This window comes from Dendropsophus ebraccatus, chromosome 14 (genome assembly GCF_027789765.1).
Source record: "Dendropsophus ebraccatus isolate aDenEbr1 chromosome 14, aDenEbr1.pat, whole genome shotgun sequence".
Classification (NCBI taxonomy): domain Eukaryota; kingdom Metazoa; phylum Chordata; class Amphibia; order Anura; family Hylidae; genus Dendropsophus; species Dendropsophus ebraccatus.
The window spans coordinates 54872481-54900241 of record NC_091467.1 but is presented as its reverse complement, the minus strand read 5'-3'; the positions used below and the strand labels follow the sequence as shown (position 1 = coordinate 54900241).

The 27761-nt window shown below is 42.7% G+C and overlaps 1 non-coding gene and 1 pseudogene across 1 annotated transcript; both read right to left on the bottom strand.

Annotated features, from left to right (window-relative positions):
• Nucleotides 1-3426: 3426 nt before the first annotated feature.
• On the bottom strand, nucleotides 3427-3612 carry LOC138773641 (U2 spliceosomal RNA). Its single transcript, XR_011360203.1, has one exon. It is a non-coding gene; the product is annotated as a U2 spliceosomal RNA (small nuclear RNA).
• A 20076-nt stretch (nucleotides 3613-23688) lies between these two features.
• LOC138773663 (U2 spliceosomal RNA) lies at nucleotides 23689-23836 on the bottom strand (annotated as a pseudogene).
• Nucleotides 23837-27761: the final 3925 nt, after the last annotated feature.

Here is a 27761-nt window from a genome sequence, read left to right as displayed (position 1 = left end):
TTAGCCCTATTCATACTTGCCATATTATCACTCACCACTACAATATCATCCATATAACCCAAAACTTTCACATTTTTTCCCCCACTCCCCGGAATCAACAAACCTCTCATCAACTTATCTCTCCTAATAATACACATCGATGGCTCAATCACACTCAAAAACAATATTGGGGACATAGGGCACCCTTGCCTGGCCCCCAACCCCACCCTCACTTTACCACTCAAAACCCCATTAATCAAAAACTCACTTGTCACATCTGTATATAAGCACTTTACCACATCGACAAACTTCTTCGGAAATCCCATTCTCCCTAACACTCTGAACATAAAATCATGCGAAACCCGATCAAAAGCTTTCTCAAAATCCACAGCCAAAACCATTCACTTCTGCTTCCTATCCATGCAATCACCAAACAGATTGTCAGTCATACTTCTACCAGGAATCGCACACACTTGGTCCTCATCTACCACCTGTCCCACATCCCGCATACGACCAGACACAATCTTACCGAACACCTTATAATCCGAGTTTAACAACGTAATCGGCCTCCAATTTCCCAAACATTTCTTGTCTCCCTTCTTATAAATAAACACCACCACACCTTCTTTCATCGACTCACTCATCCTACCATTCTCCCACATATACTGATATACTTTCATCATATCCTCACTCACAATATCCCATGCTTTCACATAAAACTCAATCGGAATCCCATCCTTCCCAGGGGTTTTATTTTTCCTCGCACTCATCACCGCACTTCTCACTTCCTCCATAGTAATATTCTCACATAACACCTCACCATCACTCACCTTAATCTCACTCTCCAGACCGTTTAACACTTCATCCACCATACTCTCATCTGTCCATTTACACCCATATAGATCACCATAAAATGCTTCCACCTCCTTTATCACATCTTCACCAAACACACTCACCCCTTCCTTATTAACCACCACATCCATATCATTTTTCTTACCACACACTTTTTTAAAGAAAAACCTTGTACACTTCTCATTTTTGTCCAACCACTCCACTTTTGACCTATAAATTATCTCCTTTCCTCTCCTCTCCATACTTTCTTTCAATTCAGTCCTTGCTTCCTCCGACAAATCATCCACATTAACACCAATCAATCCTCACATGCAACTCTTTGTATCTATTTCTTAATATGTCAGCTTTTTTGTAGCCCCACTTCCTGGAAATTTTTTTAACCTCCCCCTTCATCCAGTCCCTCCACCCTAGTATACACTCAAAATCTTTCTTCCTACTTTCCCACCTCACATAAGCATACTTAAATTCCTCCATGATTTTCACATCCTCAAGCAGACTCACATTTAATTTCCACACACCTCTTCCATACAACCTTTTCACATCACATTCAATACAGACTCTCAAACACTCATGATCAGAAAAACACACTGCCTGCTGGGAAAAAGCTGTACAATTTACATCTTTAGAAAAACAATAATCTATTCGTGACTCCACCCCACCTCTATCAGCCCTATAGGTCGCAGGTGGTGACCTGCCCAAACACACCACAGCTGCATCCAACAAAGAAAATCAGAAACAAGATTCTTTAGCCTCCTCCCTGTCCCATCCACCTTAGAACCCTCCGGGTACAAACACACGCAGCAGATACGATGGTGCAGAATTGATGCTGTGTTCAGTTATTTAGATCTAATCTGCTGCGTATTTGTTGCGTACTTGCTGCCTATTGCAGCAGTAAATACGATGCGTATACGGTGTGTGTGTTTATACCCTCCACAGCACAATTGAAATCTCCCACCAAAATGGTGGGAATCCTCCCAGGCAAACACAATTTATCAAATAATTTTGCCCTGTCTTTCTTTTGAGTATAACTATATACATTAAAAACCCTAACCAGCACACCTTACACACCTTTTCACCTCCACCACCGTATAACTTTCTAACTTTAACTCTCTATTCCGCAACAATATCCCAACCCCATCATTTTTGTTCTTGTCTGACCCCGACCACACATACTGTCCATGCGGCCAGTCTTGGTCAGTCAATGGCTCCGAAATACCGCATTCCTGCAGACAGTATACTTCTGCCCCCAGACTCTTCACAAAGTCCAGGAAAGCAGCTCTCCTTGATCTAGATCTTATCTGTCTGACATTCAAGGATACAACATCAAATGCAATTTTGGAGCCCATATTCTAACCCGGCATGCAAGTGGGCTGTACACACCCCATCTCTCTTTCATCCTACATCGTCAGGACTTCGGTAGCCGGATGTAAAGGCCGAAGTCCCGGCTTCTTCTAAAAAAGCCACATTCGTAGGAATAGCAGAAACAGGATACACAATTTCCCGCCCGGGACTTGCGACACACTCACTAGCTGGAGACAGCGCGGTCCTAGGTCTCTTAGGGGCTACATCCAACACCTCCTCCAAAGGTCTTGAATTGGAGAAGTCACCTTGGCCACCATTTTCTTCCTGCTCCATGGAGTTCTCACTCCATGAAATGGCGGGAGTTTCCGGTGCAGAACCTTCCACCTCCCCTTCACCTTGGACACAGACACCATGAGGGAGCTCCTCCTCCACATGCGACACCTCCATTGTGACCGTGTCCTCCACCTCCGAACGCAGTCCCAACAGGGTCACCTTTGGTTCACCCTGAGGGCGCCCACCACCAACCACCTCAGCAAACAGTCTTTTCCCACGCAGGGAACAATCCTTGAAGACATGGCCAGCCATTCCACAGACATTACACGTGATTGGATTGTTGCAATCCCGAGCCGAATGCCCCAACCGACCACAATGGCCACACTTTATCATCTCCTCCGCACAGTCCTCTACGGTATGCCCAAAGCACTTGCATTTGCGGCAAAACCTGGGTGCTCCAGGAAAAAACAGCCACGATCTCTCCCAATGGCAAAATTAAGCAGGGGGTACAACACACCACCTGGACTCTGCGAGTCCTCATGGAAAATTACAAAGTACTTGTACTTCCCTGTACATAAAGACTCACTATTTAATACCTTGTGAGAAAAACTTACACAGGTACAATACTTCCGGAGAAACACTTCAATGTCCTCTTTAAGCACGTGAGGATTATATAAAAAAACCACAAGCGGAACTTCCCCTCTGCTATACAAAACAGTAAAGGTCAATCCATCCAAAGCAGGATCATCACAATTTTCACAATGGCCAATTATGGCAATGACCAATAGCAGTTAGGACCATACTTTCCCTTTTTAGGGTCTTGTAAACATAGAATCTCCTCACGTTTTACCTTTAGGACTTGAAGCAGAATTTCGCGAACCAGAACTTGCAAGGTCAAATGGTCTTCTTTCTCCTCCGACACATCAATGCAGAATCCATTCTTGACCCGGGGTTCCCCGGCCTCGGCATAGCGTAGCGTGACGCCCATCGCGATCGCCTCCTTAGTCTCCAGCCGCACCCAGCGGGAGCTAAGCCTCCAACGCACTGCAATACCAGGTCAATGCCTGGAGAGGACAGAGCAAGCTCTTTTTCCATCTTCCCTGTTCTAAAAATCCATTTAATATATGGTCCCCAGATAGGGGACGTATCAGATATTAAACTGATAAGAACAGAATTTTTTTTAAAATTCTTTTATTAACAAGGTATCATAATATAAAGTTACAAAACAAGTTCAAAAACGAAAGTATTGTAGCAAATAACAAAACATCTCGAAATTCAGAAGAATGCAACATATTTTTACATAATAAACATAAGAAACAGGAAAAAAAAACACAAATCATTAAAACCATGATTTCCACTTTTTAAACTTCCAGATACCTTCAGCATCAGTACCATATCTCTTTTTAGCCAACAAAAAATACAAATATAATTTACCACGGATAATACCCGTGCAGTCATCCACTTCAATTTTGCTTTTTTTGAAAACTAAAATATTTCTTACATCCCATAAGGATTCTTTCACACAGTTCACAATCAACCACAATATCCTAGCTTTTTTTGTATTGACACCACACAAACCATACATCATCATACAATAAGTCAGCACCTCAATATCAGTCAAACCCTTTATCATTCTCCCCATACTTTTCCATACGTCTTTAGCATAATCACACTCCCATAACTCCCACATCTCTCTCTCGGACAGACCTCACTATCAACCAATCCTCTCCTTCTCTCCTTCTCTGAAACAATCTAGTCGGTTAACATCCATGAACGGCCATCCACGCTATATCTTTTTGTCTATTTGTTAGATCTTTATCACTTACATTCTTCCAAGCTTCCACACTTTGTACCTCATTCAGTCCTCCTATATGCTCAACACATTCTCTCAGTTCCAACACTTTCATTACCTTCTTACTGTCACACCACATCTCTACAGTCATATAATTCAAAGTGTTCCTCCTAATACATCTTTCAATCCGAACATAAAACCAAGGTACACTATCCCTACAAGGCTTCCTTAAGTCCGGCTTATATAAATTAAATTTTTTTAACACATTCCCAGACAAATATTTCAACATACAACTCGCCACACTATCTTTCTTACTCAACCTTACGCAATTACTTACATACTTCACAGTCAAAAACCTCTCTATATTGGTGAGATTTTTACCACCATCCTTTCTTACTTTCATAATTTTCTGACGGCTCAATTTTTCCATCCTAGAAGATGTTATGAGCATCTTCCCAACTCTGCTTCCCATATAACTCATAATGAATTTCTTCCCTCTCCTTCCTATCAGGAGGGGCATAAACATTAAAAAATGTAAATAAAACACCATTTTATTTTTTATCAAAATAAACTAGCAGAATTCTTCCCTGCACAACATGAATTATTTTTTTAATAACAGAATTATAACCTTTAAATAAAATCCCTACACCAGCATTTCTATGTTTGCTAGTGGACCATACACTAGGACCATGTGTCCACTTTGCTGAACACGCCTCCTCCTGTATACCACACTCCTGTAAACAAAAAATCTCGCTTTTTGAAATAGAAAAAGAATAAAAAATGGCAGCAGTCTTAATGCTCCTGACATTTAAGGAGCTAACAGTCATTGGCATACTCATCTGGGGTACCTAAAGGGGGAAAAAATAAAAAAAAAAAACAGAAAAAAAACACCTTAAAAAATTAAGATTTTTTTATCCCCATCTTTTTTTTTACAGCTCTTCCTCTCACCGCTACACGAGTGCCGTTTCCAGAGGCACTCTCCTGGACCCCTTGCATATCACTCCATTCAGCTCTAACTTTTTTTTTTTACTGTCTTCAGAGCTTTTCTTAATACCCAAAGTCTTTGATAATTTGGACACAGGTTTTTTTTCAAAAAAAAACTTTGGCTGTCCAGAGAAGAGGTATCTGAGTCCATCCCAGACCTATCCCCCCCCCCCCCCCCCCCCAGCTGAAGGACTAGGGAACTCCTCAATGACTTCGCTTGGATTTGGAGAAAGTTCTATTTCAGGCGCCTTCCTCTTTAATGGTGCGTTCACACCTACAGGATCTGCAGCTGATTTTCTGCAGCAGATTTCAGTTAAATAACTGAACACAGCATCAGATTTGATGCTGTGTTGTTATTTAACTGAAATCTGCTGCAGAAAATCAGCTGCAGATCCTGTAGGTGTGAACGCACCCTTAGGAGGCTTTCTCCACATCCATTTCTGGATCATCAATTGCAGCCGCACAGCTTTCCCCCTCAGCCACCAGGGGATCAAGTGGTACAAAAGAGACAGATTCCTCTATCACATTGCTTCCAGAAGCAGTCTCAGAACTACTCTCCCCAGCAGACTGTGGCTCCACAAAAAGTCCCCCACTCACCACACTTGCATATGACATTCTTTGCTTGTCCACACCCGGACACTGTCTGGCCAAGTGGTCAGTAGAGTTACAAAAGTGGCATTTTCTCGCTGCATCACAGTCTGCAGTTTTATGCCCAGTTTTGAGGCAGTTTCTGCAGACCTGCCCTGTGGTACAGTCCTTTTTCAGATGACCAAAAGTAAAGCAGTCTCTGCAAAATTCAGGTTGACCCGGGTAAAAGAGATTGCCTCTATTTGGGCCAATAGAAAAACTTTGCGGGGGGTGAACAGTACCATCAATCCCTCCCTCCACCACACGAAATTCCACCCAGTATCTTCTGAGACCATTAAAGATGCCTAAGACATTTTTCTTTTTTTTTCCCCAGGGGAAACATAAGTACAGTACCTTGTAAGAAACGCCTGAATTTCTTTATCTCGGACAAAGGGGTTATACATTTGTACTGTAACCGTTACCCGTTGCTTCTTCGGTTGACCAGCCACAAATTTACATCCTTGAAGCTTGGGATGGTTTAAAAGTTCCTGGCTTCTTGTGTAACAGGTCCTGAAAGCGTTTTGGGACACAAAGGAAATATCATAAAACCCCAAGGTTGGAAATGACTGTACGCAGAAAATGTCTTGGCGTTCCATTCTTAAGGTCTCCTCAATAACACCAGTTTGGACATCAACGATAGTCCACACGTTCTTCTTCTCTTCGGGAATATACAGCCGCACAGTATTGGGCGCTGTAGGGAAAGTCGCTGCCATCGCAGTAATATCGCCTTCTCTAACCCAGTGCAGCACTGTAAGAACAGATTTTTTTGATTGAAAATATCTTTATTACAATCAGTCGTCATCAAGCATACATAAACTGCGGCGCAGCGCAGCCAAATAAATAAGACAATACATACTCAGTGCAATGGTACAACATACAGCACAGGCTCCCTACGCTATACATCATACCACCCGCTACACTAACATTCCCGCATACCTTAACAATCCTATAACAACAAACAATAAAGTAATACAGACAAGTGATGGGGTAAGAGGGGTGGGAAAGAGGGGGGTAGGGAGGGGAAGTCACAGGCCCGAAGCATTATTGAAAGACAACACAACACAAGGGGAGAGGGGGAAGGAGAGGGTTCCAAAGGAAACTAGCTAGCTACTTATTAGTAACTATTTATTAAAGAACATGGAGGGTGAATTCTCCCAGCTGGAGCCGTAGGCAGCATCAGCAGGATACATTGGCCACCAGGAAATAATCCAAAGGAAACTGTTTAATAAACGGCACCTACCTTTCCACCTACCTGCTTGGTTGCTTGACTGGCAGCTATGTATATCAGCAGAGCCTTGATGACATCACGAGCACTGGCCCGGCGGCCAAGTTGTAAACAACCCTGGCAGTTGGTTGCCATGGCAACAGAGGCCAGCAAGTCTTGGCCAAACAAAATTTAATTAGCAACGCCCAGGCTTCTATTTCGGGGTCCACCAACGCACCCCACTCGAGGGGTGTTTCTTGCAACACGGTTTCAGGTTCAGCTGGCTTGTTTGTTTTTTTTCTCAGTTTTTTGCAAACTCAGGGGGTGCACTGAACCTGGAGGCACTGCAATACCAGGTCAATGCCTGGAGAGGACAGAGCAAGCTCTTTTTCCCCATCGACATGACAGCACCACCAGAGAGGGACTCCGCCCCCAGGAACAGGAAACCTGGAGAGATTAAAGGAAAGGCCCTCCTCTCCCTCCTCAGTGCTCTCCTGTTCCTGCGGGAAGCCTGGAACAAGCAAGCCAAAATTTTGCCGGAGCTCTCTCTATTCCCTTGGGCGCTGTCAGGCCGAGGGGGAGCTCAGACGGACCGTAGTTCGGTCTAAGACCCTTTCCCCGCAATTGACTCACCAAGCAGGTGACGGTGAAGTCGGCCGGACTGGAATCCGCGGGCACAGTGTGCTGCAGAGATATTCTTCCGGTCTGGCAGCGGGCTGCCCCAGATGTGACGTACGGTGACGCGTCAGCGGCGACCCGGAAGCTGCGCCGCACACCGGATCCAGCATCACACGCCGAGCGCTCTTCAGTGAGGAGTCGCGGGCGTGCTCTGACTGTGCGGTGGCAGCAGGCGGGGAGAGGGCCGGCACCGTTCGGGACCACGAGGCACCATGAGCAGCAGCGGGAAGGACGCAGGCTCCTTGGACAAATGCAGGGTAACCGGCGGTGGCATCAACAGGCTGGGTGAGATGTTCCTTGTATGGTCTGTTACTGATGCAATGTATACTTTGTATAGGAGGAGGAGAGCAGGAAGTCTGTAAAGAAAGCCAAAAGAGAATGCAGGATTTGCAGGGGGAAGCTTCCTTCAGAGTCTGAGCAGCCCACATGTGAAGCTTGTATAGCCAAGTTGGTAGCAGCTGAAACTCCAAATATGTCCTCTTTCCTATCATCTATGAAGTGAGCAATGGTGTTGGTGTTCTGTTTTTATGCCGGTTTATGTATTTATACTGAGTAATGGGGAAATATTTTTCCTCTTTATTTTAGGGATTTATTTAAGGAAGAGCTTAAAAAATCCCTTGAGAATCTAACTCCCGCATCCTCCTCTGCTTCTACGTCTGTGGCCGACATACCAAGTGATCCACAACCACTAGTGCTTGGGTCTCAACAGGATTCAGAGGAGGAGGTAGTAAACAGAGATGGATCTGAGGCTTCAGAGGATGAGGCCATGGGGAGATCCTTATTTGCCTTTGAAGATGTGGACACTCTGGTAAAAGATGTTCGCTCAACCATGAAGTTAGAGGAGCAAAAAGAGCAAAAATCAGTGCAGGACATTATGTTCAGCGGGTTGGACTGTAAGAAAAGGAGGGTATTTCCAGTTGATAGAAGTATATCCGCGCTCATTAAGAGGGAATGGGCTAAGCCGGATCGTAAGGGATTTATCCCAAGAGCCGTTAAAAGGAAATATCCTTTTGAGGATGCAGAGAACCCGGGTTGGGACCAACCCCCTAAAATAGACGTTGCAATAGCAAAAGTATCCAAAAAAGCTGCGCTCCCTTTTGAGGATCTAGGGACCTTGAAAGATACTATGGACAAAAAGGCTGATGGATATTTAAAAAAATCTTGGGAGGCAGCTGCAGGGTCATTTAAACCAAGTATAGCGAGCACATGCGTTGCCAGGTCCATGATGGTCTGGCTGGACCAGTTGGAAGAAGGTATTAAAACAGGACAGTCGGTGGAAAGTTCACTAAGTTCGCTATCTCGCCTAAAGAAATATGCCGCCTTCATGGCAGATGCCTCAGCAGACTCATTAAGATTTTCAGCCAGGTCGGCGGCTCTGTCAAACTCTGCCAGAAGGGCTATCTGGCTTAAAAACTGGTCTGGGATGCAACATGTAAGGCGAAGCTCTGTAATATCCCTTGTGAGGGTAACTATCCATTTGGTTCAGTCCTGGAAGATCTCCTGGAAAAGGCAGGAGACAAGAAAAAGGGGTTTCCCTTTACCTTTCAGTCAGGACACTATAGGTCCCTTCGTCTCCAATCAAGGGGTGGATTTCGTGGCAGAGGATCTGACGCCAGAGGAAAAGGAAGAGGTGGGGGAAGAACCCGTGAATTTATGTTTAATAAAAAATCAGAGCCAAATAAAAAAAACCTCCTCCCAATAGGTGTGGGGGGTAGGCTTCAGTTTTTTTTTCAGGAATGGAGTAATATTTCTGGAAGTTCCCGGGTCCTGAAGTATATTAAGGACAGAGGGTTTAGATTTTGAGTTTACTTCCCTTCCCCCAAATCGTTTTGTAGTCACCAGAAGCTATATGGGTGACATAGGGCAAAAGACATTGGAGAAAAAGGTCATTTCTCTAATAGCCAAGAATGTGTTGGTTCCGGTTCTGGTGGACCAAGAAGGGCAGGGGTTTTATTCCACGCTTTTTTTGGTGCAAAAACCAGATCTCTCGTATAGAGTGATAATTAATTTGAAGCCCTTGAATAAGTTTTTAAAATGCTATAAGTTTAAAATGGAAACAATACGGTCCACAATAAATTTCTTAACCAAAGACTGCTTCATGGCGTCAATTGATTTAAAAGACGCTTATTTACATGTGCCTATACATAAAGACTACCAGAGATATTTAGGATTGGCAATTTTTTTGAAAGGTTCACTTTGTCATCTTCAGTTTCAGGCATTGCCATTTGGCATAGCGATTACACCCAGAATATTTACAAAAGTCGTGGCGGAAATGGCAGCGCACATCAGAGAGGGTCCAGGTTTGTTTGTCCCCTATCTGGACGATTTTTTGTTAGTAGCTGATAAAGAAGAAAATCTGCTGATAAAGAAGAAAATCTGCAATCTCAGATATCTAGGACTTTAAGTATTATAAAAAAGCTAGGGTGGATAGTTAATGTGGAGAAATCTTCTTTATCCCCAGCTCAAAAGAAGAAATTCCTAGGGATTGTTTTAGATTCCTCTTCACAAAGATCATTTCTTCCAGAAGAAAAAGTCCAAAAAATAGAGGCTACAGTTTCGTCAATCCTAAGGAATCCCTTAACTACAATCAGGAAGGGTATGTCCCTGGTAGGGTTATTGACAGTAGCCATACCAGCTGTAACTTGGGCCCAAATACACTCTAGGCCCTTATAATTATACCTTCTGGGGTTATGGGACGGGTCCAGGGGGGTTGGATAAGAAGGTATCTCTTTCTCAGGATGTATTGCAGAGTCTTCTCTGGTGGTTAGACAGGGAACATACGACAGGTGGCCTTAGTTGGGTAAATCCTTGTCCCATAATTGTTACCACAGATGCCAGCCCCAGGGGTTGGGGAGCCCACCTAGGGGAGTTAGATTTTCCGGGGTCCTGGGATAGATCCTTCAGAAACAGATCCTCTAACTTTAGAGAAGTAGCAGCAATTTTAGAGACACTAAAGGTTGCGAAAGATTACATCCAAAATTCTAGTGTCCGTGTATTATCAGATAATTCTACAGCAGTTGCAATAGTTAATAGGCAAGGAGCAACAAGAAGCCAGTCTCTGTTAAGTCTTTCATACCAGATTTTTTCATTTGCAGAAACAAATCTCTTGAGTCTGTCAGCGGTCCACTTAAAGGGTTCCCTCAATGTGCGAGCCGACTATCTAAGTCGCAACCAGCTTCACCAGGGAGAGTGGCAGTTGAACCCGGCAGTGTTTCAAAGGATTACACAATTATGGGGGGTGCCGGAAATAGATTTATTTGCCACCCGGAGGAATCGACAAGTGAGGAATTTCTTATTGTCCCCGGAAGATCATCCCTTAGCGGTGGATGCTCTGTCTCAGAGCTGGAGATGGAACCTGATGTACGCTTTTCCCCCTGACAGTTGTTCTTCCAAGGGTGCTGAAAAAGATAAGGCAAGAGAGAGCCAGAGTCCTCTTGATTGCACCATTCTGGCCCCGGAGAACCTGGTTCTCTTGCCTGAGAGACTGGGCCGTGACAGATCCATGGGTACTGCCGGATCAGCCAGACCTACTACTTCAAGGGCCAGTGCAACTGCATTTGACGGCCTGGCTCTTGAAAGGGTAATCCTCAAAGGGAAGGGTCTGTCTGATGCAGTTATCACTACGCTGCAGAAGAGTAGGAAGCCTATAACATGCAAAATTTACTTTAGGATTTGGCAAGCCTTTTTTAATTTTGTGGGGCAAAGTACACTGGATTTTGATAAACCCAATCTGGCGCAGATTTTGGATTTTGTACAAAGGGGCTTGGAAAGGCTCAAAACAGCGACATTGAAGGTTCAGGTCTCAGCCCTAGGGGCTCTGTATAACCAGCCTCTAGCCAGACATCCATGGGTTATAAGGTTTTTTACTGCTATGTCTAAGCTTTGCCCTAAAATTATAAAAACGGTTCCCCCTTGGGACTTTTAGTTCTGAATGCACTTATGAAAGCACCGTTTGAACTAATCATTGATGCATCTGTTAAGTTAGTTACACTCAAGACAGCTTTGTTGGTGGCAGTAACATCAGCCAGGAGGGTAGGCAAAATGATTCATTTCTCTAGCACAGAACCTTACACTAAGATTTTATCTGACAGGATCGTGTTTAGACCGGATCCCTCCTTTCTGCCGAATGTTACATCGGACTTTCATATGTCCCAGGAAGTGGTTCTACCGTCATTCTGTAATGACCCTAAAAATGATAGGGAGAGAGAGTTCAACCATCTAGATGTTAGGAGAACAGGGCTACATTACTTAGACATAACCAGTTCATTTAGGAAGTCTAAGTCTCTCTTTATCCAGTATGCAGGGCCCAATAAAGGGAATAAAATAACTAGGGGCACCTTAGCTAGATGGATTAGACAGGCCATTTGCATGTGTTATGGGTCTGCTGGTCTTTCTCCTCCTCTCTTTCTCAGGGCTCACTCGACACGGGCGGTGGCGGCTTCTTGGGCAGAAAAAGGGGATGCTACGCTAGAGCAAATCTGTAAAGCGGCTCTTTGGTCTTCACCCCACACTTTTTTTCGGCATTATAGGTTGGATCTTTCCTCTTCTTCTGATATGGCTTTTGGGAGGAAAGTGTTGCAAGCTGTTGTACCACCATAAGTTCTCTTCTCTGGTATTCTCTCTGGTGGTGCTGTCATGTCGATAGGGAAAACAGGAGTTACTCACCAGGTAATGATGTTTCCCAGAGTACATGACAGCACCATCACATTCCCACCCTTCTTTTCCTTCCTTCTGCACTAAGGTGTTCATGAGGGGTGTTTTTTTCTGTTGTGTTACGTGGTGTTTTCTTTTTTTATAAATTGTATAGACATATGCTGTTTAATAAGGCTCTCTTCGGTTTCCTGTTCCTGGGGGCGGAGTCCCTCTCTGGTGGTGCTGTCATGTACTCTGGGAAACCTTCATTACCTGGTGAGTAACTCCTGTTTTCCATCTCCCTGTTCTAAAATCCATTTAATATATGGTCCCCAGATAGGGCACGTATCAGATATTAAACTGATAAGAACAGATTTTTTTTTTTTTTTAAACCTTCCGGTTTGGTTAAATTCACCAAGGGAAAAACTCTTTCACACGCAGATTACCTTCTTTTATCCAGTGTGAACTTTTCCGAAACTCATCATAAGGTTCTTTTCCATTCTTTTATTTTCACTAAACTTCAAAAAAATTTTTACATAAATAGTCCCTAACCCTACACCTTCACCAAATGCCTCCACTTCAAGAATTTCAATATCCCTTCGGCATCCTCCTCCCCCAACCTCTGCTTATCCAACAAATAAACAACATATAATTTACTCAAAATCATTCTAAGACATCCTTCTGTCGAAATATCCTTTTTCTTGAACACATATAAGTTTCTTACATCTCAAAGAACTTCCTTAATTATTGCAAACAAAACAAACGATACCCTCCGCTCCCTCCTCCCAATCAAACATAAACCAAACATCACTGTTTTATACGAAAAACTTCTTATCCCTGTTAGCTCTTTACATAACAACCCAACCCCCTTCCACACCTCCTGCGCCCTACCACAATTCCAAAATACAGTAAATGCATAATGCTTTCACTCCCTCCACATCCCTCTCTAGGGCACAACTCACTTCTCCCAATGCCACGGTTCTTCTGGAATTCTCTCACTGGTAACGCCTCATGCAACTCTTGCCACACAATCTCTTTCTGACAATTTGATATACCCTCTGTCTCCAGGCTCCTCCACACCTTAGGGCCCTTTTACACAGAAAGATTATCTGACAAAGATTTGAAGCCAAAGCCAGGACTGGATTTGAAAAGAGGAGAAATCTCAGGCTTTCCTGTATGACCTGAACTCTGTTTATAGTCTGTTCCTGGTTTTGGCTTCAAATCTTTGGCAGATAATCTGTCAGATAATCTTTCTGTGTAAAAGGGCCCCCTTACTTACATCCAACCCTCTAACCATATTAATAGGACACAGTCTCCCTCCCATTTATAAATCTCACCACACACTTTTTTTATTCTCAAACACCTCCTTTCGTACTCCCACTAAATTAAAATTAACTAAACACTTTTACACATACCAACTCCGACTCTCAAATGCATGGGAACTCTCAAATCTCTCTCCATCCACCCAACTTTACACAACATTCTCCCAGCCAAATATCTTAACATACATGCAGAATTTTGCTCCTCTCTCATCATCCTCCTTATCATAAAAATTACATTCACCCCAAGATACACTTCAACATTAGGAAAATTCACACCACCGTTCCTCCACTCCTTCATCACCACCTCCCTTCTCACTCGCTCCATTTTCGTACCCCACAAAAACGAAATCCTTTTCACTCTCCTCATCATTCTATACCCTGGCGGAAACAACACCGCCACATACAGCAAGATTGGCAAGATCACACTTTTTATTATCAACACCTTTCCCACATCTTCCCCCTCCCCACTGCCACCAAAACATTTATACTCACTCGTGTTCCAATTCACTTTAAGGGTAGCTTCACACGTACCGTATCGCTGCGTTTTTGGTGCGATTTTTACATGCGAGTTTTGATTTTCACGTGAAAATCAAAACGCGCATGTAAAAAACGCACCGTTAAAAACGCATCGTTGAAAACGCAGCGATACGGTACGTGTGAAGCTACCCTAAATCCAGACGCTCATCAAAAAAATGCAACCAACAACTTAGCTCTCCTCACACCTGCCGCAGACTCACAAACTACACAAACATCATCCATATATGCAAAAACTTTAATTTCCCTACCTCCACTCCCAGGAATCTTAATCCCCCTCAAACACTTATCTCTGCGCATTATCTGCAACAAAGGCTCCATAGCACAAATAAACGCAATAGAGGATAAAGGGCATCCCTGTCTAACCCCTGAATACACTTCCACTCTTTCTGACAACCATCCATTTATTTGAATTTTACTAAACACACTCTTACCACACTTAGACCCCGTTTCCACTGAGCAAAACTAGCGGAATTCCGGGGCGGAATTGTCCGCCACGGAATGCCGTTAGCCTCCCGCTCATAATGGGAGTCTATGGGAGCTGCGCGCTCCTGCCCTGTCCGCGCTGAAGAATGAACATTATGAGCGGGAGGCTAACGGCATTCCGCGGCGGACAATTCGGGCGCGGAATTCCGCTAGTTTTGCTCAGTGGGAACGGGGCCTCACAAAATCACTTGGAAACCCCATTCTCACAAATACTTTAAACAAAAACTCATGCGACAACCGATCGAACGCTTTCTCAAAATCAATTGACAACACTCCAATCTCCCTGTTTCCTATTCATTCCATCCCACAAAATTTCTCGCAACAAACATTCTACCATTCACCGACATATACCTTAAAACTCACACCAAATCCTCTTTTATTATCTCCCACATAGTCCTATAGAACTCCACAGGCAGTCCATCTTCCCCTGGAGTTTTATTTAGTGCCATACTACCAATGGTCTCTTCCACCTCTTTCATCCCAATCTCTCTCATTAGGTTCCCACACTCTCTGGTATCCACCTTTTTATCAATCCCAGCCAGTACTTCTGATTCTAAATCTCTATCACAAATTTAAGCTGCATACAAATCATCATAAAACGCTTTCACCACCCCAAGCACACTCCTACCACTCACCACCCTTCCATCATTCCCATACACTCTCACTAAATCCTCTTTCTTTCCAAACACCTTTTTAAAAAAAATATCTTAAACACTTTTCATCCTTTTCTAGTTTATCCATTTTCGCTTGATACATTATCTCTCTCCCTCTCTCATTCATCCAACTCTTTATATCCCTTCTCACACTCTCAATCTCATTCTCCACATCCACACCACCCTTTTTAAGTTTAGTCAGAAAAACCAATCGCTTATTTAACCATGTATACCTTTTTTTCCTTTCTGCTGCTTTCTTATACCCATACCTTTTAAAGAACACACCTGATCTTTCCTTTACCCAATCCCACCAGCACAGAATATTTTCAAATTCCCCATTTCTCTCACTCCATTCCCTATACTTCTCTTTATATTCAGTATTTAGTCCTTCCTCCCCTAGCAATTTCACATTTAATTTACATAATCCCCGCCCACTTATACATTCAACATCTAACACCAACTCACATAACACACACTCATGATCAGAATATGTAACAGGTATTTGCATATACCCTCTACCCAGCATTTCCCTTTGCTATAAAACACATATCCAGTCTGGATTCATACCTCCCACTATCCGCATGATATGTGTTTGGAGCAGGGCTTATTCCACACACCTCCACCATATCTTGCAAACTAAAATCCACCAACATACTTTTAATCATATCCCCAGACACATCCACACTTCCCCCAATCTCGCAATTAAAGTCCCCCATCCACACCACAGGCTCTCTCCCAGGCAAAAAATTCCTAACTGTTTCAAACAGATTAACCCTCTCCTCCCTCTTCACAGGTGCATAAGTATTAATTAAACGGAACTTGACCCCACAAAACTCTACTACCACCAACAAACACCTCCCCTCCACTATAACTGTATATGAAACAATATTAAACTTATTGCTTTTAAACAAAATCCCCACCCCATCATTTCTACTTTGGCCAGAAACTGACCATACAGCTGGTCCATAGCTCCACTCATCCCTCCCTGGTTCCCTTTCCAAACCACACTCTTGCACGCATATTATATCTGCGCCAATGCCTGCAAGTATCTCCAAAATTACTCTCCTCCTAGCTTTACTCCTAAATACCCTCATATTTGAGGACACAATTTTAACAGACATTTAAAAAAAAACACATTACAACCCTAAGGAAGAAATTTAAAGAAACATTAACCCTTAATTCACTTTGCGGCTGATTGTCTCTGGAGGTATTTCCTCGCCACCGCCCACATCCATCCCGGTCTCATAACGGTTCATAACGATTTTCCGTCTCCAGTACCTCCTGTTGTACGTCATTACTGTGGGACACTTTTGCTGTTTTCTTGGGGGGGACGAAAAAAATCATCATCTTCCTTTTCTTTGCCCTCCCCACTCTCCTCCTCTAACACAGACCGAACAATTCTCAGCGACTCAGGAGTCTCTACCACTTCAGCGCTTGGTAGCTCCTCAATATCTTCTCCTTTTTCTGTTCTAACACTTTCCACCACCTCCTGTGCCATTTTGTTTAACTCCTTCAATGCCTTCTCCCCAACACTCCCCCCCCCCCCCCCTCCTCAACACTTTCCTCTTTCCTCTCTTTCCTAACCACCTTCCTTCTTACATCCTTCCTCCTCCCCAACACCACCATCTTGGTATACTTGCCTATCTCTTCTGCCCACCTTTCCTCCCTCTTTTTTGCCAACTCTGGGCAGTCCCTATATATATGGCCCGACTGGTTACAGAAATCACACGTTTTTGGTGACGGACAAGCTCCTGCCTCATGACCAGGTTTCTTGCAGTTTTGACATTTCTTAACTCCTGGACACTCTGCATTTATATGGCCAAAACAAAAACAGTTCCTGCGATATGAAGGCTGCCCCTGGTAATAAAGGTATCCTCTGTGTCCAGCTATAGTGAAGTTCTGTGGGGGATGCTTAACCCCGCCAATGCCACTCTCATCCACTCTCAACTTAAACCAGTATTTATAAGTGCCATTAAACACTCCAAGCACGCTTTTCTGCTTAATTCCACCTTTAACGCCAGAGCAATAAACGCTCAAAAAAATTTTCAGGATTGCTTCATCCGTAAATGGGTTGTAAACATGCAAAAAAGGCTCTTTTTCATCCAATTCAAACAAAGGAATAACTGAAATATTTTCCAATGCTGGATTTCTGGCATTAGCTTTGCAAAACTCAAAAAACTTCAGGCAGTCCCGTTCAGTAACAAAAGAAACGTCATAAGTCGCTATCCTGGGAGCTTCTTGCACACAAAACAATGAATCTAAAGGAAAACCGGCCAAACCTTGTATAATGTCCCGTCCGATGTAGACAATATTATTCTTCTGGCTGTCTGCAATGTCCACCTTAATTCTCACGGTTCTCTCAACACCATTGGAATACTCCATTCTGCCAACTGTCGATATCACCACAGATGTATCTCGCTCGACGTCCCTGCTAAAAGCAGGACACCCGCACCCTCCAACCAAGACCAAGATTATTTTTTTTTGTTGAATACCCACATGGGGTAAACTTTTATTAAAACTTATAATTACTTACAATAATACTAAAGATGTTCACAAGAAAAAATTACTTAAAATCACATAAAATTACATAAAATTCTCAAGTAATTACATCAATAATATTAATCACATAAAAGGGCACTTGGTGGCATTAAAATACAGAACTCCATTCAGATAAAAACCATTTTCTGCATAAAAAAGAAGAGTTCTTTTTGTCTATCATAAAATATTTGTACATTTCGTTAAGAGCAATGCTTAAAACATCATTCACAGGTAAAATCTCATGTTTAAACACTAAAATATTCCTGGCCGCCCACAGAGCTGCTTTCACACTGTTTATGGTCTTCCATGCCATTAGTTTCTGAGTCTTTGTTGGACATTCCAGACATCCAAATAAAATAGCCTCACAGGTCAGTCCTTGTAGTCCGGTTATTTTCCTTAGTAGGGGAGTCATCTTAGTCCATACCAGTTGTGAAAAATTGCAGTACCAAAAAATATGAGCCGCTGTTTCGTCACCTCCACAACCCCTCCTGGGGCACATAGCCGAGTTGGTCATCCTTCTTCGATGCTGGAATGCCCGGCATGGAAGACACTCGTGGGCACAGCTCCAGGCCAGGTCTTTCTATGAATTAAAAACATTGTTAGCACTTATATTTTTCCAGATTTGTTTACATTTCTCTTCGTTAAAATTCTTAATGGGGGTAACTAAAATATAATCTTTCAAAACTTTAAAACCAGTTTGCTATTCTTTAGTTCTTCTGCTCTCTTATTCTGTAGGTTAAAAAGGGACACTATTTTCTCTAAAATCTTATACTGTGCGGGAAGGTTAAAAGCATACGGGGAGCTTAAAACTATGGTAAACCATCCATGTTTTCTCATAAAAAATCCCATATTAAAACGACAGAAATAAGACCAATATGTGTCCTTAAAAAGAGCATTAAAACATGTACAAAAGAATCTGATTAAAAGAAACGTCTTAATATCTGGAAAATCCTTACCACCCATTACCTTTTGGTTTTAAAACATTTTCTCTCCTCTCCTTCTCTGTCTTGGAGCCCCAGAAAAAAGTAAAACAAATCTTAATAATTTTCTTCAGCATACGGTCCGATGGAGGAAATAAAACACTTAAATACAATAAAATCGGTAAAATCACGGCTTTCGTAATTAAAACCTTTCCCTCCATCGTCAGTTTTTTCATATTCCAAAAACAGATTTTTTTTGTTTACTTTTTGTGCCACCAAGTCCCAACTAGTAAAACAGTCATTAGAATCATTGAAGGAGACCCCCAAAATCTGCACCGAGTCCACTACAGGAACTGAGATGTCCTCTAAAACCATATTTCCAATATTTAAAATGCTGCCTTAGTCACAAAAATATTGGATTCGTCTTAAGGTCTTTCAAAGCAACTGGGTGTCCCTACATAATACCGCCACATCGTCCATGTACCGCACTACCCTTGCCTCTAAACCACCTCCGCCCGGCAGGGGGATTCCCCGTATTTGTTTGTCGTTTCGCAACATGCATCAAAGAGGCTTGATCGCACATATAAAGAGTAGTGGGGACAAGGGACACCCCTGCTTCACCCCGGAGTTTAAAAGGACGTCCTGAGACTTAAAACCATTGACTAAAATTTTACTGGCGCAGTTATCGTAAAAAGCCATCAGAGATTGTAAAAAACCTTCAGGGATACCCATTCTTTCTAAAACCTTAAAAAGATAAAAGTGAGAGACTCTATCAAAGGCTTTTTCAAAGTCTACTGATAAAATGGCCATTCTACCAAGTCTCTCCTTTGTATAGTTAACAGAATCTTTTAAAAGGTTTAAATTATCCGAAATGCTTGTCCCGGGCACTCCACAAACCTGGTTTGGGTGGATAATTCTGTCTATGGGTAGCTTCACACGTACCGTTTCGCTGCTTTTTTATCACGTTTTTGGTGCGATTTTTACATGCGAGTTTTGATTTTCGCATGTAAAAAACGCACCAAAAACACACCATAAATGCAGCAAAAACGCAGCGTTAAAAACGCAGCGATACGGTACGTGTGAAGGCACCCTATAACAGACTTTAGCCTATTAGCACATATTTTGGCCATTATCTTATAATCACTGTTTAACAAAGTAATGGGCCTCCAGTTCTTTATGTCTGTTTTGTCTCCTTTCTTATAGAGCAAGGAAACTTCTTCTTTCTTCCAGGAACCCGGGAGAGCTTTGGTTTTAAAAACTTCAGATAAAAGAGCAAGTAAATCATCTTTTTAAACACCGTAAAAGATAACATAAAACTCCATGGGTATCCCATCCGGGCCAGGGACTACCTTTCTTAAAACTCTTAGTGGTCTCTAAAATCTCCTGCTCCGAGATGCCCTGTAATAAAAAATCTTAAGAGACAGGATCTAAAACATTATTAAGCTCCTTCAATGAGTCTTCCATAAAATCACAATTAATATCTTTTGTGTTAAAAAAATCCGCATAAAACTCATACACCTTTTTTAAAATGCCTGGTGGGTCTGTTTTTCCATCTATTTCATTGATCAGGGTATGCTTGTCATTTATTTTCTTAAAGTACCTGGAGCAGGTCTCCTTCTCCTCAAGATGTTGTACTTTGGAACAAAATATAATTTCTTTCCCCCTCTGCTCCAGGCACTGGGAGATTTCATTCTTTATCTCAGCGATCTCTTTATCTACTTGCATACCCTGATCTCTGAACTTGTATTGCGTCTGCAGCCAGGTAATAAGTTGATTAAAAAACTCTTTTTTCTTTGGCCTTTTCTACCCCAGCTTTAGTAAAAAAGTTTTTAATTTTATACTTCATCTTTTCCCACCAGGCTATAATGGGGATATTGTAATTTCTTACCCGTCTGCAGCGCTTATAAAAGGCAATAAAATCTGATAAAATCTGCGGATCACTTAAAAGGGATACGTTCAGTTTCCAGGCTCTCTTTTCCACCTTCTTCTCTTTGTCACATTTCACTTTAAAAAATAATAACTTACGGTCAGATAAAACATTAGACATAAGATCACATTTAAAAGGCAATATCCGATAAGAACAAAATATAAAATCAATCCTGGAGCTACAGTTCCTGTTACCCCAGGTCACGCCTGCTTCCTCTGGTAGGTTACTATTGCATTTCTTAAAAACATCAGTTAACTTAAAATTATAGTAATATTTTTCAGCATCCCAGAGGTCTTGTCATAGTTTCTACTTGTACTATTTGAGAACCTGCATTCCCCCTTTAAAATACAATTAAAATCCCCTGCTAAAATCAGTGGATCTGAATCATTTATAAAAAGAGGTAAAACTTCTAACATGCTTGCTCTCTCGTTTTTTTCTGGTGACCCATAAAAATTTAAAAACTGCCATTTAATACCGTCTATAAAAGCTTTGACCAATAAAATTCTACCTGGTAAAATTTCATTAAAACTTTCGATTAAAACGTTCCCTTTAAATAAAATGGCGACACCTGCGGATTTTGACTCGTTAGACCCGGACCAGACTGATGGCCCAAGTCTCCAATCTTCTTTGTATTTCTTATAGTCTTTGTCATGTGGGATGCAGCACTCCTGTAGGAAAAAAACTGTGGCGGTAAAAACAGACAGGTAATTAAAAAGGGCAGCTCTTCTCGTCTTGGAATGCAGGCTTCTCACATTAAAAGAAATACCGGACAATTCAGCCATGGGGGCTATAAAAAATAGTCTTTAGCCCGAGCTTAGCCTCAGCAGTCCTCAGCGAAGCCGGAGACCCCACTCGAGCTCTCGTAGCCTCCCGCTTTGGAATCGACCGTCAACATGGATGCGGGAGAGGAGCTTGTGTCGCTCAAATGCCCCCCCTCAACACCTGAGGCAGTTACCGTATATGGACCCCAAATCGACTCCATGGGCATTGTTCGAGTAGTGGCTTCACCTTCTGGCCCCTCCGCTGGGGCCGACATCTTACTCAGACGTTTCTGGAATCTCGCTCATCTTGGACGTGGTCGCCTTTGGCTCCCCCACCTGGCTGGGAGGGGGAGAGGCTTTTTTTTGGTGGCACCCTAGGGGGAGCGTCCACTGGGTTCCCTTCCGGTACTACCATCGGCTCCCATTTTACCACCTCCGAGTACGCTTTGCGCCTCTTTGCGCTTTGCATCCTCTCCCTGTTGGGGGGCTGGTTGGTCTTCCGGCTGCTTCGAACCCTTTGGCTGCTGCTCAGGCCTCCCCATATAACTGCTCCTGTGAGGACAAAAAGCAAAAAGATGACCAACTTGGTGACAGTTGCGGCAAGTTTTCCCCATCGGACTTGATTAGCCTCATGAGAACAGCTGCCACAATTCCTACAGGTGCCATCGCAATCCTCCTTGGTGTGACCGTACTTGTGACAAAAATCAGCAAAAGGGTGGCATTCCTGCAAAATATATATCCCCTGTCATCTCTCCAAGTTCTAAGCTGGCTGGCGGCAATTTGACTCCTCCGGGTGTAGCAGCATCTCTAAAACAAGTCACACGATATCTCCACTTTGAAGTCCAGACCCCGACTTCATTCATTATTTTCCCCAGACATTGGACCGATTTAAAATATGCGTATAAAAACGACTTAATTTCCTCAAGATCAGCAAACGGGCAGTACATCTTTACAACTATCAACTTTGAAATGTCTAACACATGTTCCACGAATTTGATACCTTCTAGTCTGGGGTCCTTCTTGTCAGGGATTGCCGCCATTAGATCCTGGAAAATGCCACCTTGCGTAAAAGTAAAATTGTATATTCTCCTCCTTGGATAGTCTTGAACAGCCAGGATCTCCCGCTTCTGAATGTTAAAAACGTCTCCAAGCACGGTCTCCACCAAGTATTTTAATCCGCAGGTCGCCGCCTTATCTTCCGATACGATGATTCGAAAGGTGTTCTTGATGCGGGCATAGCCCGGTATCCCATCAGAATCCGCATCCATGATGGGTTAGCGTTTCGATAGCCATGTTACTAAACGCAACACAACCAAAATCCTCCTATTTCCACCGACAGTCGGAAGTTGGGGGGACTGCGACTCATTGCTCCGGACTAAGCCTCTCCCAATAGCTGCAAGGGGGTTAAGTCCCACCACAAGGGAAAGGATGATCCCCCAAGGCAGAAAGAGAGGGTACTACACTTGATCTTAGCCAAAAGACCAAGAAGCGATGGCCACAAAGGTTTGCCGAAAAGTCCCCTTCTCTGACACCCGCTGCTTCTTGTTAAGGAGAAGCCATACTAATCCACACACCCTATGCGCTCCACACTCTCATATGGCAGCCCGGCCGTGCTTTCACACTGCATCTCCTATTGCCTAGCACTGCCTCTGTCTTTCTTTCTGCTCTCAAATCTGCATAGCTCCACCCCCAATCACACTGCGTCTGCTTCCACCTGATGGATGGCAGACATACATGTCTCTGTCTGGCATACATGCAGCTGTATCTGTAGCTGGCTGGCTGTCTCTGTAGCTGGCTAGCTAACTACTTATTAGTAACTATTTATCAAAGAACATGGAGGGTGAATTCTCCCAGCTGGAGCCATAGGCAGGCAGCATCAGCAGGATACATCGGCCACCAGGAAATAATCCAAAGGAAACTGTTTAATAAACGGCACCTTGACTGGCTGCAACTGAGCTGCTTGTTTTGCTGGCAGCTGTGTATATCAGCAGAGCCTTGATGACATCACGTCCCGCGATGACATCACCAGCACTGGCCCGGCCGGCAAGTTGTTAACAACTCTGGCAGTTGGTTCCCATGGCAACAGAGGCCAGCAAGTCTTGGCCAAACAAACTTTAATTAACAACACCCAGGCTTCTATTTCGGGTGTTTCTTGCAACACGGTTTCAGGTGCTGCTGGCTTGTTTTTTTTTGTTTTTTTTTCTCTGTTTTTTGCAAACTCATTAGGGGGTGCACTGAACCTGGAGGCACTGCAATACCAGGTCAAGGACAGAGCAAGCTCTTTTTCCTTCTCCATTTAATATATGGTCCCCAGATAGGGGACGTATCAGATATTAAACTTATAAAAACAGATTTTTTTAAAACTTGGCTACCCCTTACAACGGGGGCTTTCTTTATTTAACAAAATTTTACAAAACAAAGTTTTTTTTTTTACAAGGATATTAAAATGTACAATAAAATACAATTTTTCCAATAAAATACAATTGTTTTGCATAAAATCACATAGTTCACATTAAAAGGGACTTGGTGGACTTATATAACAGAGCTCCATTCACTTAAAAAACATTTTCTTGCTAAAATAGGGAAACGTTTTCTGTTCAATAAATAATAAAAATACATTTCATTAAGACAAATGGCTAAAATGTCCTTCACAGATTAAACCTCATCTTTGTACAATAAAATATTCCTGGCCTTCCACAGAGCTGCCTTCACACAGTTTATCGTCTTCCATGCCATGATTTCCTGAGTCCTTGTTGGGCATTCCAAGCAACCATAAAAAACAACAGCGTGACTCAAATCTTTTAGTCCAGTAATCCTTTTTATCAGAGGGGATATTTTAGTCCATATGCGTTGCGTGAGAAAACAAGTCCAAAAAAGATGGTGCACGGTCTCCTCTTCCTGGCAGCCTCCCCTCGGACAGATCGCTGAGTTGGTTAGACCTCTTCGGTGCTGGAATGCCCGGCATGGAAGACACTCGTGGATGCAGCTCCAGGCCAGGTCTTTCTGTGGATTAAAACTATACACATGCTAAAACACTTGATTAAAAGAAAGGCTTTAAAATCAGGAAAGTCCTTACCACCCATCTTCTTAGGTTTAAAAACAATTTCTCTTTTTAATTTTTCCATCTTGGAGCTCCATAAAAAAGTAAAACAGGCTTTAGTTATTATTTTAAGAACATTTTCTGGAGGGGGAAAAACCATGCTTAAATACAATAAAATAGGTAAAATCACCATTTTAGTAATTAAAACCCTCCCCTCCATCGTCAGCTTCCTCATGTTCCACATACACAGCTTCTGGTTTACTTTTTGTGCCACCAAGTCCCAACTATTAAAACCATTGTTTGACTCATTAAAGGAGACAAATAAAATCTGCACAGACTCAGACACCGGAACAGGGATGTCTTCTAAAACCATTCCGCCCATGTTTAAAATACTACTTTTATTTAAGTTAACTTTAAAACCGGAGGCGCATGAAAAGTATTGGATCTGCTTCAATGTTTTCTGAAGCGATGGGGCGTCGCTGCAAAGTACCGCAACATCATCCACGTACCCCACTGCTTTGGCCTCTAGTCCCCCCCCTCCCGGCAGGGGGACTCCGTGAATCTGTTTGTATTTCCGTATGGCACACATCAGAGGCTCTAGAGCACAAATAAAAAGCAGTGGGGACAAGGGACACCCCTGCTTCACTCCGGATTTTAAAAGAATGTTCCGTGTCTTAAAACCATTTACTAAAATCCTACTTGTGCAGTCTTGATAAAATGCTCTAAGAGACAATAAAAAATCCTCAGGTATACCCATTTTCTCTAAAACCTTAAAAAGATAAAAATGAGATACCCTGTCGAACGCCTTCTCAAAATCGAATGATAAAATGGCCAGTTGTCCTTTCCTTGACTGGGTATCGCTGATCACGTCCTTAATAAGGTTAAGATTATCCGAAATGCTTCTCCCGGGTACCCCACAGACCTGATTAGAATGAATGCTTGTCGATCATGGCCTTTAGACGGTTTGGCCATGATCTTGTAATCGCAGTTTAGAAGGGTGATTGGTCTCCAATTCTTTAAGCTTGACCTGTCTACCTTCTTAGGCTATGTGCACACTGAGCAATTCTCGAGGAATTGTAGCTGAAAGTTTTCAGGCAGAATTCAAGCAGAATTTAAGCCCCCCATTGACTTCTATAGGATTCCTCTAGCAGATCTACAGCAGAAAATTCTGCTCGGAAATTCTGCAGTGTGAACAACAGAGCAGAAAACCCATTGAACACAATGGGACTTTGCTCTGTACATATTTTACAGGAGGAAATTCAAGCTGAATTTCAAGCTGAATTCCTCACCTTTTCCTCAGTGTGCACATACCCTTAGGGCCCTTGCACACGGAGCAATTCTCGAGGAATTGTAGCTGAAAGATTTCTGCTTGAAATTCCGTTACTAATCTTTATGCGGAAATCTCGCGGAATTAACGCAGAATTGAGCCAGAATTCCGCCAGAATTCCGCTAGACATGTGTGGGTGGAGACCTAGATAAAATGTTGCAAATTATGCAAAGTCTGGTCTCATGAGCCTGGAGAGTGTGGAGCAGAAGTGCTGTGTAGAGCAAACAGGAAAGAAAGAGAGTGATGGCTTCCAAACGCCACAGGATGCCTATTGATGGGGATAACTTGATTTCTGAGGTAAAAAAGAACTTTTATTTCACTTCTGACATTTGTTCATAATCTTGTTTAGTCAGAAATGTTGTTGTGCATGTTGTATTTTTCTGTAGTTTGTATTCCTCAGGAACCATATTAGCATGTAGTTTAGCATGTTGAGCATATGTGATCATCCTAAACTTGGACTGTATACTCCCCTGAGTTATTTATGTTTATCTTTAATTTTATGTCATTTCATTGGCCAACATTATGTTAATTTGACAACATGCATGTACTGATCTCTACAAACAGCTTTTAGCCATGTGCTTGGTGTGCTTGTGTGTTTCCCTACCCACTGCATGCTATATTCTGCTTAGGCATTTTTACTTTTACATGCAGCATTTGTTATGTACTAATTATGTTTGTTTTACGCTGTGCTATCACCATGTTTTAACATTGGGGGAGATTGATCAAATATGGGGTAAAGTGCGACTGGCTCAATTGCCCCTAGCAACCAATCAGATTCCACCTTTCATTCCTTTTACAGACTGTTTTAAAAATGAAAGCTGGAATCGGATTGGTTGCTAGGGGAAACTGAGCCAGTTTCACTTTACACCATGTTTGCTAAATCTCAACCACTGTGTGTATGTATGTCTTTATGGCCATTATCATAACCATCCTTTCACCTCTTTGCCTTTACATGCTCCGCAATATTTAAATATAAAATTTATTTTTTTGTACTCTGCTAGTTATGTTTTTCAGCATTTACTTTCTGCTTTAATTACATTATTTGATTTCTAATTGTTTATAGGTGGAGGCTAGACCAGCTCTGTGGGACAAAGCGGCAAAAGGCTACTCTGACCGCAAGTTAAAGGCCAGATTATGGAGAGAGGTGGCCAACGCAATGTTTGACGATTTTGATGATCTTGAGCCTGAGGAGCAGGCGGAATTAGGTATTTTTTATGTGTAAATAATGTAAACCTTTGTTTAAAGGGTTACTCCGGCCTGGTGTTTTTTTTGGCCTATGGGCGGGGAGGAGGTGGATGAGGGCAATGACGTCCCCTTACCTCCCCTGTTCCAGTGTCCCGGATCCCGCCACTCCCATTCTGCGCTGTCCGGCCGCTTTCTGGTCTCTGAAACAGCCTTGAGATGTGATGTTTGAAGTCCCCCTCAGCCAGTCAGGGATATGGCCTCTGCCTTTTGACTGGCTGAGCAGAATAGAAACGTCACGTCTCAAGCCCCAGCATCCACCTCCTCCCCGGCCATAGACAAAAAAGCACACCAGGCCGGAGTACCCCTTTAATGTAATGTGTTATATTTCAAAATCCACATTTTTAACATTTTATTACACAGATAAAAGCTTGCGGACAAGATGGAAGTCCATACGAGATTATTTTACAAAGGGGATGATGGAGGCAGAGAGGAGTGGTGCCTCACCAAGCAAGAGGAAGCCCATTCCATATGAAGATTCGTTAAGATTCTTGATTTCTAAAAAGGCATTTCGGAGGTAAAGGATTGAATCAATATATGTGTGCTATGTTCACCAAGGTTAGAATATAACAAATATATTTGAAATTGACATTACTCCTTTTATTTTGCTAGTACTTCTGGGAATTTTGGGAAACAAAGGAGGTCAAGCAGCAGTGCCACAGCATCAAGGGCCCAAACAGAGGAGGAG